This window comes from Chiloscyllium plagiosum, chromosome 37 (genome assembly GCF_004010195.1).
Source record: "Chiloscyllium plagiosum isolate BGI_BamShark_2017 chromosome 37, ASM401019v2, whole genome shotgun sequence".
NCBI classification, from domain to species: Eukaryota; Metazoa; Chordata; class Chondrichthyes; order Orectolobiformes; family Hemiscylliidae; genus Chiloscyllium; species Chiloscyllium plagiosum.
In genome coordinates this window covers 13,790,814-13,811,927 of record NC_057746.1, presented here as the reverse complement: position 1 = coordinate 13,811,927, position 21,114 = coordinate 13,790,814, and the positions used below count along the sequence as shown (strand labels likewise).

The 21,114-nt window shown below is 41.2% G+C and overlaps 1 protein-coding gene and 1 long non-coding RNA gene across 2 annotated transcripts in view; one reads left to right on the top strand and one right to left on the bottom strand.

Annotated features, from left to right (window-relative positions):
* Positions 1 to 2,564: 2,564 nt before the first annotated feature.
* Positions 2,565 to 4,712, bottom strand: LOC122541311. Its single transcript, XR_006309566.1, has 4 exons — positions 4,623 to 4,712; positions 4,113 to 4,233; positions 3,969 to 4,012; positions 2,565 to 3,709 (listed from the first exon to the last, which is right to left on the bottom strand). It is a non-coding gene; the product is annotated as an uncharacterized LOC122541311 (long non-coding RNA).
* Positions 4,683 to 21,114, top strand: part of LOC122541310 (zinc finger protein 2-like) — a 22,135-nt gene continuing 5,703 nt past the window's right edge. Inside the window, exon 1 of the mRNA XM_043677940.1 lies at positions 4,683 to 5,078. The gene's annotated coding sequence lies outside the window, so the exon portion shown is untranslated. The remainder of the gene's footprint in view (positions 5,079 to 21,114) is intronic.

Genomic DNA, 21,114 nt, shown 5'->3' with positions numbered 1-21,114 from the left:
GTATATTTTATTGAATTTGCCTTTGCTGAGGGAGTGTTTGTGGGGTAATACTACATCAGACCAGTCATTGTTTAGTTGTTACATCAACTATTATTTTGTTACGTTTTCCAGTGGAGTTAAAGTTACAGTAAATCGTCTTTCATTTAACTGACGGGTAAGAATAAAGTGTATTTCCCTTAAAGCCGATCGGTGCAACTAATTTAATTACATTTGGAACACAGCACACTACATTTGCCTTTAAGTAAGGCAAAGTTTAGTGTCAAGGCTGTCACATTGATATACTTGAAGGGGTTTGGTCGAGATCATAAAACACAAAACACATAATCATCTTCCTGCCATTTCAGAAATTCAAAGGAAGCATTCCTAATGAGATATTCCTGGTGTATTCCTCAGTTATATAGACATAGTGTCATAGAGTTATACATCATGGAAGCAGACTTTTCAGTCTGACCAATCCATGCTGAAGGATATCCTAAATTAATCTAGTCACGTTGACCAGCATTTGGCCCATATCTTTCCAAACTTTTCCTATGCATATACCCACCAAGTTGCCCTTTAAATGTTTTAATTGTACCAGTCTCCAGCACAATGTCTGGCAGCTCATTGCAAACATGCACCTCCCTCTGCATGAACAAGTTTCAATCTTTTCCCTAACATCTTAGCCTTCTGCTCTCTGGATTTGGACTCCAACCATGGATCATAGACCTTGGCTGTTCACCTATCCATGCACCCCACGATTTTGTAAACCTCTTCAGCGTCACACTTCAACCTCCAAAGCTCCAATGAAAATAGCCCCAGCCTATTCATCCTCTTTTCATCGTTCAAACTCTTCAAACCTGGCAGCATCCTTGTAAATCTTTTCTGAACCCTTTCAAGTTTTGTAACATCATTCCTATAACAGGGAGACCAGAATTGCGTACAGTATTCTGATGGTGACCCAGCCAATGTGTTGTACAACAGCAGCATAATTTTCCAACTCCCAAACCCAATGCACTGACCAATAAAGTCAAGCATACCAAACGCCTTCTTCAATATCCTGTCCATCTGGAACTACATTTTCAAGGAACTATGAATCTGCACTCCAATTTAATTACATTTGTAACATAGTACACTACACTTGCCTTTAAGTAAGGCAAAGTTTAGAATCAAGGCTGTCACACTGATATACTTGAAGGGGTTTGGAACTCCATTTTCAAGATGTCTGTTCAGGAACCTCCCCCACCAAGGACTTTAAGATTAACTGCATAAGTCCTGCCCTGATCTGCCTTTCCAAAATGCAGCACCTCATACTTATCTAAATTAAACTCCAGCTGCCACTCCTCAATCCATTGGTCCATCTGATCAAGGCCCCATTATACCATGAGGTAATTGTCTTTAGTAGCCACTACACCAAGCAATTTTGTTGTGATCTGAAAATTTACTGACCATATCTCATATGTTCACACCCAAATCATTTATATAAATTATGAAAAGCAATGGGCTCAGCACCAATCCTTGTGGTACACCATTGGTCACAGGCTTCCAGCCTGAAAACCAACCCTCTACTGAACTTTGAGCCAGTTCAATATCCAAAATAGCTAGCTCTTCCTGTATTCCACGGAGGAGCAGAAACACTCCTCAGGCCAAGAATTGTTCCTTTTTTGAGGTACTTTCAGTGCTGGAGCTGATTTCATCGAATTATAGATCTTGTAATTATTGTTCTATAAGCTGTTGCATTGTTTTGGAACTTTTGGGAGAAAACAAATTCACCCAGTAGTCCAACCAATTTCCACAGAGTTTTCTGTGCAAGCACAGGAGACTTAAGAAACTATAACTTTACCTCTTCTCTCATCACCATGCAAGCCCAGAAACTATTCTTTCAAACTAAAGCAGGTATTTAGTTGTATGTCTTTCAAGTTAGTTCAGTACATTCAGTGTCTCAACATGTGCTCTTCTGCATTGGGAACATCAAATGCAGAGATTAAATGACACCTATGCACAACACTTCATTCAGTAAACAAACAAACAAACAAAATTGCAATCACATGTAATTTGGATTCTCAACTTGCTCTCACATTGACAATACTGTCCTCCGGTCTCCACAATGTTCGACTGAATGTTTATGTAAACTTGAAAAGTAGTATTTCGTATTTTGATTCAGCACATTTCAGATTTCATGGGTCAATACTGAGTCAACATTTCTATCTAAAACGTCAGCACCAATTTTGAATCGTTTTTATGCTTTGCTTGGGTTTGTGCATTTTTGTTTTGTGTTCAGTTAACAGCATACCAGCCCTTGGTATATGTTTCATTTCTTATCTTTTGGTCCTAGAAGATGAACTTTCTTTTCCTGCCATTTACACGCTTCACAGACCTTCTTTTGTCCCACCCAATATTTGCTCAAAACCTACTGTACGGCTATAGTTTTCTCCATTCTCAACATTTTTTTCAGACTGCAACTATTTTTTTCCTCCATCTACAAATTTTGCTTAACATATTGAGCATTTTCACAATTTCATGTTTTTTTCTTTACTATTAATTAGATACATCTGATCTTGGAAAATAAAGAATATAATGTAAATCCATTTCAGGAAAGTTGATTTATTTGACAGATTTCCAGTACATTGAACGTCAGTCCAATTATACTAAATTCTAGCAGCAGAAACAAACATATAATGCAGGTAAGAGGACAACCAAAATATCGTGTCACATGTGAAGTCGCTGGTGTCTCAGTAGATGTTGTGACTGAGCAAATCCCTTTCCACACATGGAACAGGTGAAAGGTTTCTCCCCAGTGTGAACTCGCTGGTGGATCAGTAGGTTCGATGAACGAGTGAATCCTTTCCCACACACAGAGCAGGTAAACGGCCTCTCCCCAGTGTGAACTAGCTGGTGCTTAAGTAGAGTTGATGAGTGACTGAATCCTTTCCCACATACAGAGCAGCTGAATGGTCTTTCTCCTGTGTGAACTCGCTGATGTCTCATTAGGGAACATGACTGAGTAAATCCCTTTTGACACACTGAGCAAATGAACGGTCTCTCCCCAGAGTGAGTACGTTGGTGTGTCAGAACTTCACTTGTGCTTTTAAAGCTCTTCTCACATTCACAACATTTAAAAGGTCGTTTATCTGTGTGAACTCTCTGGTGTGCCAGCAGGGTGGATAACTGAGTGAATCCCTTCTCACACATGGAGCAGGTGAATGGTCTCTCTCCAGTGTGTACTCGCACATGCACATGAAGCTTGGATAACTCTGTGAAACCCTTCCCACACAGGGAGCAAGTGAATGGCCTCTCCCCAGTGTGACTGCGCCGATGGGTTTCTAACTTTGAAGGGTAATTGAATCCCTTTCCACAGTCCCCACATTTCCATGGTTTCTCCATAATGTATGTGTCCTTATGTTTCTCAAGGTCGAGTAATTAATAGAAGCCTATCCACATAAACACACATGCAGTTTCTCCCCACTATGAATGGTGCAGTGTTTTCCTGGTATCAAAATGATTAAGTCTCTTTTCACGGTCAATTTACTGGAATACCCTGATTTTGGCATTTATGTCTCAGTACATTTCAAGTCATACGAATGTTTAAAATACATCCCCATATGGCAAATATCTCTCTTCACAACCTCAACGCCCAATGATATTCAGGCCGTGATAGATCAAATGGCTCCACTAGATCCTGTGTGATGTTTCCTTTGAGTATCCCATCAGGAAATCTCAACATTTTAGTTTCCTGTAAAAGTAGTTTACAAAACTATCACTACAGGAATTGGACAAAAATCTGAATAGAAAATTTGACGTTATGCAAAGCATTGTTTCCTCTCCTTTTCCCAAAACTGTAAATTCCCCTTTCACTTAAACATTCCTCCTAACTGAGTGGAAATTCAAACCCACCATATCCTTGTAAAGAATGTTTTTACTTTTTTCCTCCCCTTAATGTGTTAGTTTGAGTTACCATAAGTTTTGCAGTCCCCACATCCACACATACTCACCTGCATGAACACCTGAGTGTTGGAAGGTTGTTCTTAGCTGATACCTGCGAACAGACAAATTTAAAACAGCAAGGCAGGAAAATGCAATCACTAAAAAAACCCAATTGAAGTTGATAAGGAAGCGATCAAGGATTTTCTTTTTACCAGCTCACTTGACTGACTGACTCAGTTTCTGCATCTTGAGCACTGCTTCTCTCTGCGCCTTCAGCTTCCGGACTCTATTGCTGAAGGTTTACAGGATAACCCATCATCAATCGCCAATATTCTATCACCAGATGAGATAAGACCCCAACAATTGAGTTGGGAAATGCAACGAGATTAGCACAATTCAATGGATATATAATGCTTCAAATCGATGATTTCATGATCTGATTGAATGACGTAACAGAGTCGTTGGACTAAATGGCTTGCTTCAGCTTCTATGTCTAATGGTAAGTCAAACTCTCCATTAATATGACTCATTATTTTTAACATGTTTTTATGTCGCTCACGATACTGCTGTGGAGCAGGACCGAAAACAAAAAGTCACGACTTCAAATATTTCTAATTTCCTGTCAGACGGAGTGTATTAATAATCACTCCACGCTACAAAGTGCAAATGGCGACTGGCACTACCCAGAAAGCCACATGCGACAAAATACGGTCTACACCCACCAACAATGCAACAACGCGCAGGCGCGAGGATGACCCCGCCCCTAAAGCGGCGTTGCCTGCGTGGAGCATGCGCGGAACGGAGCCAGGAAGCTGAGCGGACGTGAGCTCAGCTTGGGCGAGACTGAGTTCGGCTCTGTGATCCCGGATCGGATCCTCTGGGTCCGGAGGAGTGCAACGGACAGACGAAAAAATGGTCCACCGTAGGTGGGGAGCGCCGTGAAACAGCCGGCGTCACGCCACAGCTCGCCCCCTCCCTACCCGCTCGGGCTGGCCGTCTGCTCCGGCTTCCTCCGAGTCCCAATCGCGCGACAAAAGGACGCCCAGAGTGCTCCGCGTCTGGCCCTTTCGAACATGCGCAGTCAACGGGCAGAAGAATGACCGCCTTTTGGATACGGCGATTTCAGGGACGCGGAGCATGGTGGGAAGTGCTGCTGCTACAGCCTCAGCTTCTAGGTGGTAAGTATTCAGCTACAGGCCTCAAGCCCTGGAAATAGAAGTGGGCCGTGAGGGACAGGTGTAGATCATTCAGCTCCTCGAGCCTAGTTCCGCCATTCAATAAGATCATGGGTGATCTGTGGTCTGGCTTCATGTTGCCCAGAACCCTCGATACCTTTGGTTCACAACAACAAATCATATATCTCGGCTTTACAACTATTAAGTGACCCAGCATTCACTGCTATTTGTGAAAGGAAGTTCCAAACCTTTGCCATATTTTGTATGTGAAATTAGATTAGATTACTTACAGTGTGGAAACAGGTCCTTAGGCCCAACAGGTCCACACTGACCCGCCTGCTTTCTAACATCTCCTGAATGGTCTGGCCTTAACTTTTAGACTGTGCCCTGGTTCTGCGCTTCTTTTTCCTGTTAATATCTTGAGGGCTTTGATTCAATCACCCATCATCCTTTGTAATTCTAGGGACAACAAGCCTAATTTGTATAAATTCTCATAACTTCTGCAGTCCAGGTAGCATTCTTGTAAACCTACTATTTATGTCTTTCAAAGCCAGTTTGCCCTTTCTAAGGTGTGATGGCACGGTAGCTCAGTGTTTAGCACTCCTGCCTCACAGCACCAGGGACCTGGCTTTAGTTCCTGCCTCAGGCAACTGCCTACATGGAGTTTGCACATTCTTCCAGTGTCTGCTCCCTGGAGTCCTCTGGGTAGTCCAGTTTCCTCCCACAATCCAAAGATGTGTAAATGAGGTGAATTGGCCATGCCACAGTATTGGATGCATTAGTCAGGGGTAAGTATAGGGTGGGGATATGTTTCTGGGTGGGTTACTCTTTGGAGGGCCGGTGTGGACTTGTTGGGCCAAAGAGCCTGTTTCCATACTGTCGGGAATCTAATCTAATCTGCTCACAGTACTCTAACCAGGTTTTGTGCAGCTGCAACATAGCTTCCTCTTGATACAAAGGCCAGCGTTCTTGGCTGTTTTCTGCACCTGCTCGTGGCACTTTAAAGAACTATGTATTTCAGCCTACTGAGTGTACTTTAGCATTCAGTGAAATCATGGCTGATCTAATAATTCTTAACTCAAACTCCCCTGCCTTATCCCCATAACTCTATAGAGTCATACAGTACAGAACCAGAATCTTCAGTCCAACCAGTCAATGCAGACCATAATCCTAAACTAAATTAGTCCTACCTCATGTGCTCAGATCACATCCCTCCAAACATTTCTTATTCATGTACTCAATAAATGTATTTTTAATTATGCAACCGTACATCATCCACCAGTCCCTCTGCAAGTTCATTCTGCATACAGACCACACTGTGCAAAAAAAATGCTGCTCATGTCTTTTTAGATCATTCTACTTCCATCTGAAAAGTATGCCCCCAGCTTGAAATCTTCCACTCTGCATTCTGCACCTACCATTCAACTTACCTGTAACCTTCATGATTGTATAAACCTCTAAGGTCGTCCCTCAATTCCAGTGCCTCAGTAGAAATTCCAGCCTCTGCTTATAACGCAAACCTTCCATTCCTGGCCACATCCTGGTATGTCTTTTCTGAACTCTCTCTAGCTTAATGTCCTTCCTGTATCAGGGCAACCAGAACTGGACACAATATGGCAGAAGAGGCCTCAGCACATCCTGTACAGCCTGAAAATGACATCCTACCTCCTATACTCGAAGGGCTGCGGACTGAAGGCAAGCATGTTAAATGCAATCTTAAGCACCCCATCCATATGTGAAGCAAACATCAAAGAAGTATATACCTGAACCCCTAGTTCTCAGTGTTCGACAACCCTACCTTAGGCCCATGTTTGTTTAACGAAAATACAATACTTCACATTTATCCAAATTAAAATCCATCTGCTACTGTTCAGCACTTTGATCCAATTGATCAAGATCTCTTTGTTGGCTTAGATAACATTATTTATTGTCCACTATCCCAAAAATGTTGGTGTCATCTGCAAACTTACCATACATGCCTTCTATATTCTGATCTAAATCATTGGTATAAGTGATAAACAAAAATGGATCCAGCACCAAACCCTGTGGATCAAAATTTTTCACAGGCCTCCAGTCTGAAAAGCAAACCTTCACCATCATTCTGTCTCCTACCATTTGGCCAATTTTATAGCCAACTGCCAAGCTCATCCAGAATCCCATGTGATCTAACTTTACTTATTAGTCAACCATGTGAACCCTTGTCACAGGTTTCACTAAAGTCCAAGCAAACAACATCTACCACTCTGCCCTCATCAATCATCTTGGTTACTTCCTCAAAATATTAAAGTTTAAGAGACCCTACAAGAGACTTGCACAAAACCATACTCACTATCCCTAATCATTCTTTGCCTTTCCAAGTGCATAAAAATCCTACCTTTCAGAATCACTGGCAACATCTTACCCACCATTGAAGTCAGACTCGCAGGTCTAAATTAGTATAAACAAAGGCACAACATTAGGCACTCTCCAGTTATCTTCCCAGTAGTTACATATAGTACAAATATTTCTGTAAGGGGCAACGTAAAGACCCCCCCCCCACCCCCCTCCAACTTCCCAAGGATGGTCTGGATCAACCTGTATGGTTGATGTATCCAGATTAATATTTTCTAAGACCTCCACTTAGTCTTGTGTAATGTAAACTGTTTTCAAAATATCACTATTCCCAGAGTTCTGTAGCCTCCATTTCTTTCTCCATCGTACAAACTGATGCAAAATAGTCATTTAATATCACTCCCGACTCCTAAGGTTCAACACAAAGGGAACTTTGTTGACCTTCAAGGGGTCTCTGTCTCTCTCTCTATCTCATTGCTTTCTTGCTGTTCACGTATTTATAGAATGCCTTTGGATTATCCTTAACCTTCTCAGGAGATTCATCCAGTTATTTACATATAAAATATGATTATTTTTATCATTAATTAGATCAATATTTTTATTCATCCACTTATTAGACACACCTTTACCTGTGAACAGTCTACTCAAATCAATGTTTGAAAGTTTTTGTCCCATACCATTAAAGTTTGCCTTACTCCAATTAAAAATTATAATTTAAATGGAAGACTTACCCTTTTCTGTAACTATTTGAAAACAAATGGAATTGCAATCACAAGACCCAAACTGGTCCCCTACTATCAGAAGGAAGCCTATGTCAGGTATAGACAGCAGGGATTCACCATCTCATCAGGCATTGATTTATATCTTTGTTGTTGTCTTATTCTTTCCCTCGTTCAAGGTTGACACTGGGAGTAAAGCAAAGACTACTACTTTTGAGATTCTTCTTTTTAATTTTTCACCTAACTTCATATATTCACAGTAAAGCCTTGATCCTTTTCCTGACTATGTTATTCCTTGTAATGTGTACAATGACTTCCATTTTCTCACTCTTGCCTTTAACAACATGCTTCAAACATTTTGAGACTTCCTTTATCCTGGCACCAGGAAAGCAACATACTATCCAAGATGCATGCTCACTGCTGCAGAATCTCCAGGCTGTGCTGTTGACCGAAGAGTCCCCAGTATCAATTCATCTTTTAAATTTTAGCATAAATTTCATTCTTCGTGCCCAAGGTATGACTGTCTCTTCCTTTTTTCTCTCTGAGAGACAACGCTTTCCAACAATACTCAAAACTGAATATCTATTTGAGAGAGGAATAGTCACAGGAGATTCTGAATTACCTTCTTACCTTTCCTGACAGTTATCCATCAATTTTACTGATTCGCTGTTTAATCATTTCTCTAAATCTACTAGCCATCTAACTCTGTGTCTCTTCTATGCCCTTAATGTTGTTAAGCCTAAAAATAGAGCAACTTACAATATTACCTTATTTATAAAATAAACTACCTTTCCTTACCCAAAGAGTGAATATTAAGTATGCCAAAAATAACAGTTCCTTAAACAAGTATAAATCTTAAATAAAATCAATTACATAACTGCGCAATCGAATTTGAAAAAAAAGACTTCCTCAACTAGTTCGGCAGGCAGTTTTCAATCTTATGATTAAAAATTACTCACTCAGCCGATCTCAAGTAGGCCTCTCCAAAAGCTCCATAAATACAACTCTATTTTTAAAAAAAATCTTCCTTCTACACATGTAATTTTCAAAGCAAAAAGAAACAAGCTGTCCACATGTAAGCATCTCCAAAAGATCTGTTAACAGAACTCAGTTGCAAAATTTTTTTTTGTCTTTCATGCATTTTGACTGTAAAAGAACCAAAAATGAATCAAAATAAAAGTCTTATTTGGGCGGCACAGTGGCTCTGTGGCTAGCACTGCTGCCTCACAGCACAAGAGTCCCAGGTTCGATTCCAGCTTTGGGTGACTGTCTGCCCATGTCTGCGTGGGTTTCCTCTGGGTGCTGTGGTTTCCTCCCACAGTCCAAAGATGTGCAGGTCAAGTGAATTGGCCATGTTAAATTGCCCATAGTGTTAGGTGCATTAGCCAGAGGTGAATGAGACTGGGTGGGTTACTCTTCGGAGGGTCGGTGTGGACTTGTTGGGCTGAAGGGCCTGTTTCCACACTGTAGGGATTCTAATCTAATCTAAACTGAAATTGTAATAACTGTAAGAAGTCTATAGTTAATGTCCTGTGTGGGAGATTTGCTAGAGCACTTCAGGAAGGTTTAACCCAGTTTGGCAGGGGTGTGGGAATCAGAGCTACAGACCAGAGGAGAGGGTAGTTGTTGAACAGGCAGAAATAGAATGTAGAGTGTCTGTCAAGAAGGATACACAGTTAATATGGCATAGGGATGGGTTAAAGTGTGTCTGTTTCAATACAAAGAGTATCAGGAATAAGAGTGATGAACTTAGAGCATGGATCCGTACTTAGAACAACAATATTGTGGCCATAAGAGAGACATGCATTTCACTGGGGCACGATTGGTTGCTGGATGTTCCAGAGTTTAGACCTTTTAAAAAGAACAGGGAGGGAGGGTAAAAGAGGAAGAAGGAGTTGCATTGTTAATTAGAGAGTGCATCACAGCTGCAGAAAAGGAGGTTGTTGAGGAAGGTTTGTCTACTAAATCAGTATCCGTGGAAGGAAATCAGTAAGAGGAAAGGAGCAGTCACTTTATTGGGTATTTCTGCAGATTTCCCAATAGAAGCAGAGAGATGGAAGAACAAATCGGACAGCAGATCTCAAAGGTGCAAATCTGATAGCATTGTTGTTATGGGTGATATCAATTTCCCTAATTTCATTGGAACCTCCCTAATACAGATGGTCAATTTTGTAAGGTTTGTCCAGGAAGAATTCTTGACTCAATATGTAGATAAGCCAACTGGGGGAAGGCCATATTGGATTTGGTAGTAGGCAACGAGCCAGGCCAGGTGTCAGATTTCGGTGGGAGAGCATTTCAGTGACAATGACCACAACTGCCTCACCTTTACCATAGCCGTGGAGAGGGATAGGATAGTATGAGAAGGTATTTAATTGGGGGAGGGAAAATTATACTGCTATTAGACAGGAGCTATGGAGTAGAAATTGGGAACAATTGTTCTATGGGAAATGCACAACAGAAATGTGGAGGAGGTTTGATAACTTTGTCCCAGTAAGACAGGCAAGGAATAGTAAGGTGAGTGTTCCTTGGATGACAAGAGCAGAGGAGCTTTAGAGCAAGAGGAAGTAGGAAGCTTACTTAAGGTTGAGAAAGCAAAAACCTGCCACAGCTTTAGGCAATTACTGGGTAACAAGGAAAGAACTCTCAAATGGACCGAAGAGAGGTTGGAGGGCGCATGAAAAAGCAGTGGCAGGAAGGACTGGGGAAACTCCAAAGGCATTCCACACTTACCTGAGAAGTAAGAGAATGATCAGAGAGAGTAGGGCGAATCAGGGATAGTGGAGTGAACTTGGGCCCGGAGTCTAAAGAGGTTGGGGAGGACCTAAATGAGTTTTTTGCTTCATTAGAGAGAGGGATCTTGTTGATAGTGAGAACACTGTGGACCGGGTTAATAGACTTGATGTTGAGAAAGAGGTTGTGCTGGAAATTCTGGGAAACATCAAGATAACTAAGTTCCCAGGGCCAGACCAGATATATCCAAGGTTACTGCAAGAAGCAAGGAATGAGATTGCTGCATGTCTGGCGATGATCTTTGCATCCTCAGTCTCCACGGAGTAGTAGCAGATGATTGGAGTGAGGTGAATGTTGTTACTTTGTTCAAGAAAGGGAATAGGGAAATCCCTGGGAATTACGTACCTGTCAGCCTTGTGTGTGACAAGTAAGGTACTGGAAAGGATTCTGAGAGATGGGATTTTTGATTATTTGGTAAAACATAGTTTGATTAATGATAGTCAGCATGGCTTTGTGAGGGGCAGGTCACGCCTCACAAGCTTTATTGAGTTCTTTGAGGATGTGACAATAGAAGTTGATGAAGGTCAAGCAGTGGATGTGGAGTATGTGTATTTCAGTAAGGCATTTGATAGGGTTCCCCGCGGTAGGCTCATTCAGAAAGTTAGGAGGTATGGGATACAGGGAAATTTGGCTGTCTGGATACAGATTTGGCTCACTGAAAGAAAGTGGGAGTGGATCTGTTCTTGGGTCTCTGCTCTTTGTAGTTTTTATAAATGACTTGGATGGAGAAGTGGAAGGGTGGGTTAGTATGTTTGCCGATGACACAGAGGTCAGTGGTGTTGCAAATAGTGTCGAGCTGTTACAGGCTGCAACAAGACATTGACAGGATGCAGAGCTGAGCTGTGTCAGATGGAGTTCAACCTGCATAAATTTGAAACCTGAATACAGGATTAAAGACAGGATTCTTGGCAGTGTGGAGGAACAGCAGGTTCTTGGGGTCCACGTACGTTCTTCCCTCAAAGTTGTCACCTAAGTTGATTGGGTTGTAAAGAAGATGTTTGGTGTTTGGCTTTCATTAACATGAGGATTGAATTTAAGAGTTGCAAGGTTTTGCTGCAGCTCTATAAAACCCTGTTTAGATCACACTTGGAATATTGTGTCCAGTTCTGGTTGCCCCATTATAGGAAAGATGGAGATGCTTTAGAGAGGGTGCAGAGGAAATTTACCAGAATGCTCACTGGATTGGAGGGCTTGTCCTATGAAGAGAGGTTGAGTGAGCTAGGGCTGTTCACTCAGGAGAGAAGAAGGAAAAGACATGACTTGATAGAGATGTACAATGTAATGAGACGCATAGACAAAGTAGACAGCCAGAGGGATTTCCCCAGGGCAGAAATGGCTGTCACGAGGTGATTGGAGGATGGTATAGGGGAGGTGTCAGAGTTAGGTTCTTTCTGCAGAGAGTGGTGGGTGCATGGAATGCACCGCCAGCAGTAGTAATAGAGTTAGAGACATTAGGGACTTTTAAGCAACTGCTGGACAAACACTTGGACGTCAGTAAATTGAGGGGTGTGTAGGTTAGGTTGATCTTTGATTGAGATAAATGCTTGGCACAATATCGTGAGCTGAAGGGCCTTACTGTGCTGTACTGTTCTATGTTCCATGTTCTATATAAGATATGCCTAGCCTTTCCAAAAATTCTGTTAACACAACTTTGTTTGAAAAAGAACACAAGCTGTTTCGTTTTATCTTTTTGACAATAAAAGCATCAAAACTGAATCAAAATAAATACCTCACATTTCTGAAATGTAATAACCTTCAGAAATCTAGGAGTATATCTAGAAATATGTCTGCAATCTCAGGAACAGTTGCAAGACCCACTGTACACTCAGTCCACCATTTTGTACTCCTGAAGACCATAGCTGTTCATTCCATTAATGATTATATTTCTGTTTGTCTTAGCCTTAATCGGGACTCAAAAGACCTTTGTAGTGCTGGATAGGGTAAATGGGCAAAGTCTTTTCCCAGGGGTCAGGGAGTTCAGAATTAGAGGGCATAGGTTTAGGGTGAGGGGGGAAAGATATAAAGGAGAGTGGAGGGGCAACTTTTTCAGGCAGCGGGTGGTACGTGTAAGGCATGAGCTGCCAGAGGAAGTGGTAGAGGCTGGTACAATTGCAACATTTAAGAGGCATTTGTACAGGTATATGAATAGGAAGGGTTTGGAGGGATATGGTCCGTGTGCTGGCAGGTGAGATTAGGTTAGGTCGGGATATCTGGTCGGCATGGACGGGTTGGACTGAAGGGTCTGTTTCCATGCTGTATGTCTCTATTACTCGATAATTCCACAAATGTACAACCTAGTGGTAAGGAGGGGTGAAGGTCCTCCTCGTCTCCATCTTAAATGGGCAATCCCTTACTTTGAGATTATGCCCTCTAGTCTCAAGACACTCCCACAAGGGAAACATTCCATTTGTATCTACACTCTGATCAGTTAGCTAAGTTGGCTAGATGACTGGTTTGTGATGCAATTCATTTCCATTGGGCTGATCTATTTCTACTCAGCTGGTGCAGAAATTTAATGAGGAGAAAGTGAGGACTGCAGATGCTGGAGATCAGAGCTGAAAATGTGTTGCTGGAAAAGCGCAGCAGGTCAGGCAGCATCCAAGGAACAGGAGAATCGACGTTTCGGGCATAAGCCTTTTTTCAGGAAAGGCTTATGCCCGAAACGTCGATTCTCCTGTTCCTTGGATGCTGCCTGACCTGCGCTTTTCCAGCAACACATTTTCAGCTCGGAAATTTAATGAGCACTGTTGCCATCGCTATGCATTGCAGACCAGTCATTCAGCCAAATTAACAAACAACCTCTATTGTGAAAGGACTCCCCTTCTTGATCTTGGCTGAGGAGTGGTGACCATTAGGTTTAAACCATGAGAGGTTTCTCTTTAAGGAGAGTGCAGCGCAATGCTCCCTCAGGACTATGGGGATCTACCCTGTAAGGCCTCCTAAAACTGTGTTTCAGTAAGGTCTTGGCTCATTGTTCTAAAAGCCAATGAATATTGCATGGATTGACCCTAGCTTTTCAGAATATATACCATTCATTTAGATAAGGAATCTATATGTCATATCTCATGTTTGTAGATCACACAAAGCAGGGTGGAAGTGCATACTTCTAGGAGGATACAGAGAAGCTTCAGTGGAATTTCGACATGTTGAGTAAATGGGCACATAAGTGGCAGATGCAATATACGGTTAATAACTATGACATTATTCACATTGTTCTCAAAACCAGGCAGCTTGTTATCTGAATGATGATAAATTGAGCAAGGAGACCTCATGCAATGAGACCCAAATGTTATCATGCATCAATTATTGAATGTAAGCATGCAGATCCAGGAGGTGGTGAAGAAGCCAAATGATATGTTGGCTTTCATAGCAAGTGGATTGAGCAGAGTATTGGGTGCTGTTTTTGGTTGTCTTATCTGACTAAGCATGTTCTGACTATTGAGAGAGTATAAAGAAGGTGACCTTGATGGCAAGAATGAGATCTGGGGAGAAACTGGATTAACTCATACTGAATTCACTCAAGTTTAGATGAATAATGAAGGAATCTCATGGAAAGACATAAAATTCGAGCAGGATTAGATGGGGTTGACATGGGAAGGATGTTCTCTATGACCAGGGAGTCCAGAATCCAGAATGACATGGAGTCATCGAGTCTGACAGTATGGAGACAGGCCCTTTGGCCCAAACTGGTCCATGCCGACTAAAATATCCCCCAACGCTAAGCCCATTTCCCTGCACTTGGCCCATATCCTTATAAACCTTCCCTATCCATATACTTTTCCAAATGCCTTTTAAATGTTGTTAATGTACCTACCTCAACCAATTTGGCTGGCAGCTCATTCCATAAGTGTTCCACCCTCTGTGTAAAAAATGTTTTTCCTTAGATTCCCTTTTATTCTTTCCCCTCTGACCTTAAATTGATGTCCTCTAGTCCTTGATTCCCCAACCCTGGGAAAAAGACTGGCTGCATTTATCCTATTCATGCTTCTCATGATCTTATATGCTTCGATAAGATACCCCCTCAGTCTTCTACCGTCTCTTGACTTTACTCTTTCTGATTACTGTGACTCCTTCCAGCCTCGCACTTGCCTCCCTACTGTGAAAGATACCTCCTCCTCCTCCTCTTCCTCCCACCCCCAACTGCCACCACCACCACTTATGTAGAAAAATCCCTCCCTTGCAGCACAAGCAAACCTAGCTGCCAAGATATTGGACACCCTCCAGTTCAGATGTTACCCGCCCCTCTTGAACAGGTCACCTCTGCCACAGAAAAGATCCCGATCATTTAAAAATCTGCATTCCTGCCCCCTGCACCAATTCTTCAGCCAGGCATTCATCTGTTTTTACCCTCACTGGCACATGGCGCTGGAATTAATCCGGAGATTACCACCGACAGACTCCTGGTTTTTAACTTTTTGCCTAACTCTCTATAATCACTCCACAGGACCTTAACCCTATTTCTCCTTATGTCATTTGTATATCAACATGCACGATGGCTTCTGACTACTTACCCTCCTCCTTGACAATGTTCTGCAGCTGCTCTGAGACAACCTGAACCCTGTCACCCAGGAGGCAACACACCATCTTCGATTCCTGTTTGCGGCCACGGAATCTCCTACTTGTATCCCTAACTACCAAGTCTCCTATCATTAAGATCCTGTTTAACTTTACCCTTTCCCACTCTGTCACAATGCCAGTCTTAGCACCACTGACCTGGCTACTGCTGCTCTCCTCTGAATGGTCATTCCCTCAACAGTATCCACACTGGTATACTTGTTTTCGAGGGAAATGCAGACAGGGGATTCCTGCACTCTCTACATACTCCCTCTACTTTTCCTGGTGATCACCTGCTCTGCCTGCACTTTAGATGTGACCACTTCACTAAAACTCTTATCGATGAAGTGCTCAGCATCTCGGATGATCTTGAGCGCATCCAGCTCCAGCTCCCTAACACAGTCTCCCAGGAGCTGCAGCTGGGTGCACTACCCATAGATGTAGTCATCAGGGACAATGTAAGTCTCCCTGAGCTCCCATATCTGCAACTGCCCTAACTGCCATATCAACTGCAGTAAGACTAAAGAGAAAAGTGTAAAGGACTGTACCTGAGATTACCTGTAGTTTTTTTTGTTGAGCCACTGCTCTCCGAAGCCTCTCGAGCCAAAGCCTTGCTATTTACTGTACTACCAACAAATTTTGCAATGGTACATCTCTCTACCCCTTTTTTTTTCCCCACAGTTTAAGAATATGGGGTAAGCCATTTAGAACTAAGATAGGGAGAAATTTGTTCACCCAGAGACTGGTGAACATGTGGAATTCTTTGCCACAGAAAACTATTGATGTCATCCTTGGGACGAAAGGGAACAAGGGTTATGGGAGAGAAAGCGAGAGCAGGATACTGAGTCAGATGATCGGACAAAATGATGTTGAATAGTGGAGCAGGTTCAAAAGGCCAAAAGGTCTAGGGCTGTTCCCTATTCAATATTTCTACTTAGCATCCCAATCCACTCAACGTCTCATAAGAAAATTCCTCCATTTTTGACATTATTCTATTGAACCTTCTTAGCATTGCATCCAATACCTGTGTATCTTCCCTTTGCTAAGGGAACAAAGATTCTTCACAGTATTCCAACTGTGATCTGACTAGTGCCCTGTAAAGTTTTAGGAAAACCTCCAACCCGAAATGTTAATTTTGTTTTATATTCTCTCAACGGACATTGCCTGATCTGTTGACCAGCTTTTTCATTCACTCTCCTAACTAAGGATTTCCAGAATCCATGATATTTCACAATGGCAGGCCTTATTCGCAGAGACATGTCTTGACCTACTGGTTATGAAAATGTATGTTTGCATTAGAATTTGTTATGGTACATGGCCTTATCCTTTCCATGTAGATTTGCATCAGTTTCAGCTGTGGTGAACACAGAGGTAGATCTTATGGGTTTAACCTGAAATGCTTTCAGTCCAGCAAAACCCAGCATTACTGGAGGTAAAACTGGAACTGGAAGAACACTGTACAGGAAACTTGGTGGCAAGACAGAACAATCCTTAAAGAAAGATAAATACAGTTGTTATTTATAAGAACAAATATTCTGTAAAACTTTTTATCTATTTTACCATGTGCAAATACTTGACTTATTTTGGGGATTTGACTATTTCAAGCCTGGGGTGTTATTGTGGCTCAGTGGTTAGCACTGCTGCCTCACAGCGCAAGAGACCTAGGTTCAATTCCACTCGGTGTCTGATTGGCAGAAAAATCAAACGCCGCACAGTGTTTGTCTGGGTTTTCTCTGGAAGCTCTGGTTTTCTCCCACAGTTCAAAGCTGTACAAGTTATGCGAAATTGCCCATAGTATCCAGGGATGTGTAGGTTGGATGGATCAGCTGTGGGAAATCCAGGATTATAGGGATAGGGTATAGACTGCTTCTCTTCGGAGAGTTGATGGAGACTCTTTGGAGACTCAATGGGCTGAGTGAACTGCTTCCACACTGTAGTGATTCGAAGACTGGCACATTCTTCCAACTCCCAAGTTGAGAGTCTGGAAATCGAACTTCTTGCACCACTGCAATCAAGGTTTGAGATTTTAAGCTCATGACAATATAAAATTGACAATCCAAAACTTTCATGGCTTCTTCACTTTGATGTCAATATCACAATCTATCAGTTTATGGAACTGAATTCAGCAGTGTGCCTTTGTCATTTTTTTTTACTAATTGCTCTTTTTTGTAATTATCTTCATGAAAATAAATAGTTAGGGCAGGGGTCAAATTTGGGCATGAAAGGGGAATCAAAGAATGAAGAAAATGCAACAGAGGGTGGAATTAATGTGGGACATGATATAAGCAAATGACAAGTAGAGACAGAACGTGCAAATCTAAGAGCAAATCAGATATGACTGGAAATTACAACATTAAGAGGACAAATTTAAAATACTGTGAATGCATGTAGAATTTGAAACAAAATAAGTGAACTAGTGGTACAAATTGAGGTAAATAAGCATGACTAAGTGGTGATAACTGAGATGGTCCCCCTACAGCCTTAAATTTCACCTGAATATTAAAAGGTATGTGACATTTAGGAACTACAGGCAGTTAGGAAAGGGTGGAGGTTTAAGATTATATTAGCTCAATAGAGAGTGATTAAATTAATGCAGGGAAACAAAATATAGAGGCACTATGTGTAGAGATGAGGAATAAAAAAGACAAGTTTTCTTTTGTGCAAGGCTTTTACAGGCTCGCAATAGTAATCATATGTCTGGACAAGGAATAAATAATGGCTGCTTCTCAAAATGCTATAGCAGTTGTCATGCAGGATTTAAACCTATTTATACACCAGAAACATTAGATGGAAAAAAGTAGTCTAGAGGAGGAATGTTTTGCGACAGTTTCTTAGACCAGCATGTTATGGCATCAGCCTGCGAACAGGCTGTGCTAGATCTTGTTTTGTCCAATGAGATAAGATTAATTACTGACTTCATAATACAGAAAGCCTCACAGGGTAGAAACAACCATAATACAGTAGAGTTTTGCACACAGTTTGAGAGAGAGAAGTGTGGAGCCAAGGCGACTCTGTTGAAATGAAACAAGGTCTAGTTTCAAGGCATGAAAGCAGAACTAATGAAAGTAAATTGGTAACTTAGATTAAGAAAGGCTCATGCCCGAAACGTCGATTCTCCTGCTCCTTGGATGCTGCCTGACCTGCTGCGCTTTTCCAGCAACATATTATCAACTTAGATTAAGAGACAGGTCAATAGGGATTTGGTAGAAATATTTAAAGGGATTTTCCAGAAAGCACAGACCAGATGCATTCCAAAACAAGAAGAAAAGTATTATAAGGGATGACCCCTCCATCTATGATGAAATATATAAAAAAAGTGAAAGATAATATCAAACTGAGTGTAAGTGGGGAAAAAAAATCTGCAAAGATAAGGGGCCGGTCAGAAGATTTGAAGAATTATGAGAAATTAACGAAGGTAAAATTAGTGTACAAAAGAAAGTTCAGCAAAAATATAAAAGCAGCTAAGAAACATTTCATCAGATATTTTTTAAAAATAGAACTATCAAAATAAATACTAATCCCATTTAAAATGAGTCTGGGGAATTAGTAATAGAGGATAAAGAAATGATGTATGAATTGAACACACATTTTGCACTGGTCTTCACTAGACAGGAAATATGAAGCATCCTGGAAATAGCTGTATCTCTGGATTTGAAAGGGAGGGTTAACTCAACGTTACAATTACCAGAGATTTAGTACTGAGTAAGCAGTTTGAACTGCATGTTGACAGGTCCCCACGTCCTGATAAATTTCACCTTAGGCCTTACAGGAATAGCCAGTTGATGTTATTCTTAAGTATTTTTAATCAACCTTTTCAGAAATGTTATGCGCATTTCAGAAGCAGGTGGGACTTGAATGCTGGCTATTTGGCTCAGAGATAGATAAACTACCACTGCACCACAACCCAGTCCGGTTCTTATAATTTTACAAAACTCATTAGATTCAGGGAAGATTTCTTTTGGTAGAAAACCGACTAATTGTTTTCATTCAAAAGGGGAGTGAGACAGGAAACTACAGGTCAGTTAGTTTAACATCTGTCAAAGGTAAAGATTTAAAGCTATTGGTAAAGACATTATACAAGACATTATGGTGCATTGAAGATAATCATGCTGAGCCAACATGGCTTTGACAATAGGAAGTCATTTTTGCTCATTTATTGGATTTCTATGAAGTAGTAACTTGGGCTGTGAATAATGGGGAATAACGAGATGAGTTCTATTTTGATTTTCAGTCACGAAGATAAGATGCTGTATCAAAGGTTTTTGAGGAAAATAAAAGTTTCTGGTCTAAGAGGTAATATATTGGTGTAGATGAAAGATTAGCTTGCTAACAGTAAGCACAGAGTAAGGATGAGTGGGTCTTTTTTTAGGCCAGAAGGATGTCATTATTGTGTGCCACAGAGGCTGGTGCTAGGGTCTCAACACTTTGCAATTTATGTAAATGATTTGGATGATGGGATCAAAAATATGATAACAAAATTGGCTGATGAGAAAATCAATTGGAAAGATGACATAAACCTATGAGGGGTTATACCTAGTGGGAATGAATGGACTTAGATCTGGAAAATGTAGTACAATGTGGGCAAGTGTCAAATTGTTCAGTTTGCCATTAGAAATGTTTTAAAAAGCAGAATTTCTAAATGGTGAGAGGTTGTGGAGCTCTGAGATGCAGGTGTTGAAGTCATGAATCTTAGAATATTAGTAAAAACAAGTAATCAAGAAAGCTAATGGAATGTCATGGTTTATTACGAGCGGAATTACATCAAAGAGTGCACAAGTTTATGCTTTAGTTATACAAGATGTTGTTAAGTCCACATCTTCAGTACTGTGTTCAATACTGGCCACAGTAGTTATAGGAAGGATCCTAATGCAGTGGAAGCAAATCAGAGAAAGTACACTAACCTAATACCTGGAAGGACTGGATCACCTTATCAGTAAAGACTGGTTAATCTAGGCCTGTTTTGCTCTGAAATTAATAGAAGTGAGGATTGAATTAGTTGGAACATACAAGATCCTGATAGAATTAACCAGCTAAATGTTGAAAGATTATTTCCTCTTGTTAGTCAATCCAGAATTAAGGATCACAGTTTAAATGAGAGATCAGGAACCTGTTTTTTTTTAAACGTCTGAGGTTGAAATTCTTTTTCTTGAAAGCCAATGAATGCAGAATCTTTAAATATTTTAAGGCAAAGTTAGACCAATTCTCGCTTATCAATGGGATTAAAGATTGTCAGGAATATGCAGAAATGCTAACTTATTTTATAGAGTCAGAGAGTCATAGAGATGTACAGCATGGAAACAGACCCTTTATTCCAACCCGTCCATGCCGACCAGATAACCCAAACCAATCTAGTCACACCTGCCAGCACCCGGCCCATATCCCTGCAAACCATTCCTATTCATATACCCATCCAAATGCCTCTTAAAATGTTGCAATTGTACCAGCCTCCACATCCTCTGGCAGCTCATTCCATACACATACCACTGTCTGTGTGAAAACGTTGCCCCTTAGGTCTCTTTTAAATCTTTCCCCTCTCACCCTAAACCTATGCCCTCTAGTTCTGGACTCCCTGACCCCAGGGTAAAGACTTTGTCTATTTATCCTATCCATGCCCCTTATAATTTTGTAAACCTCTATAAGGTCAC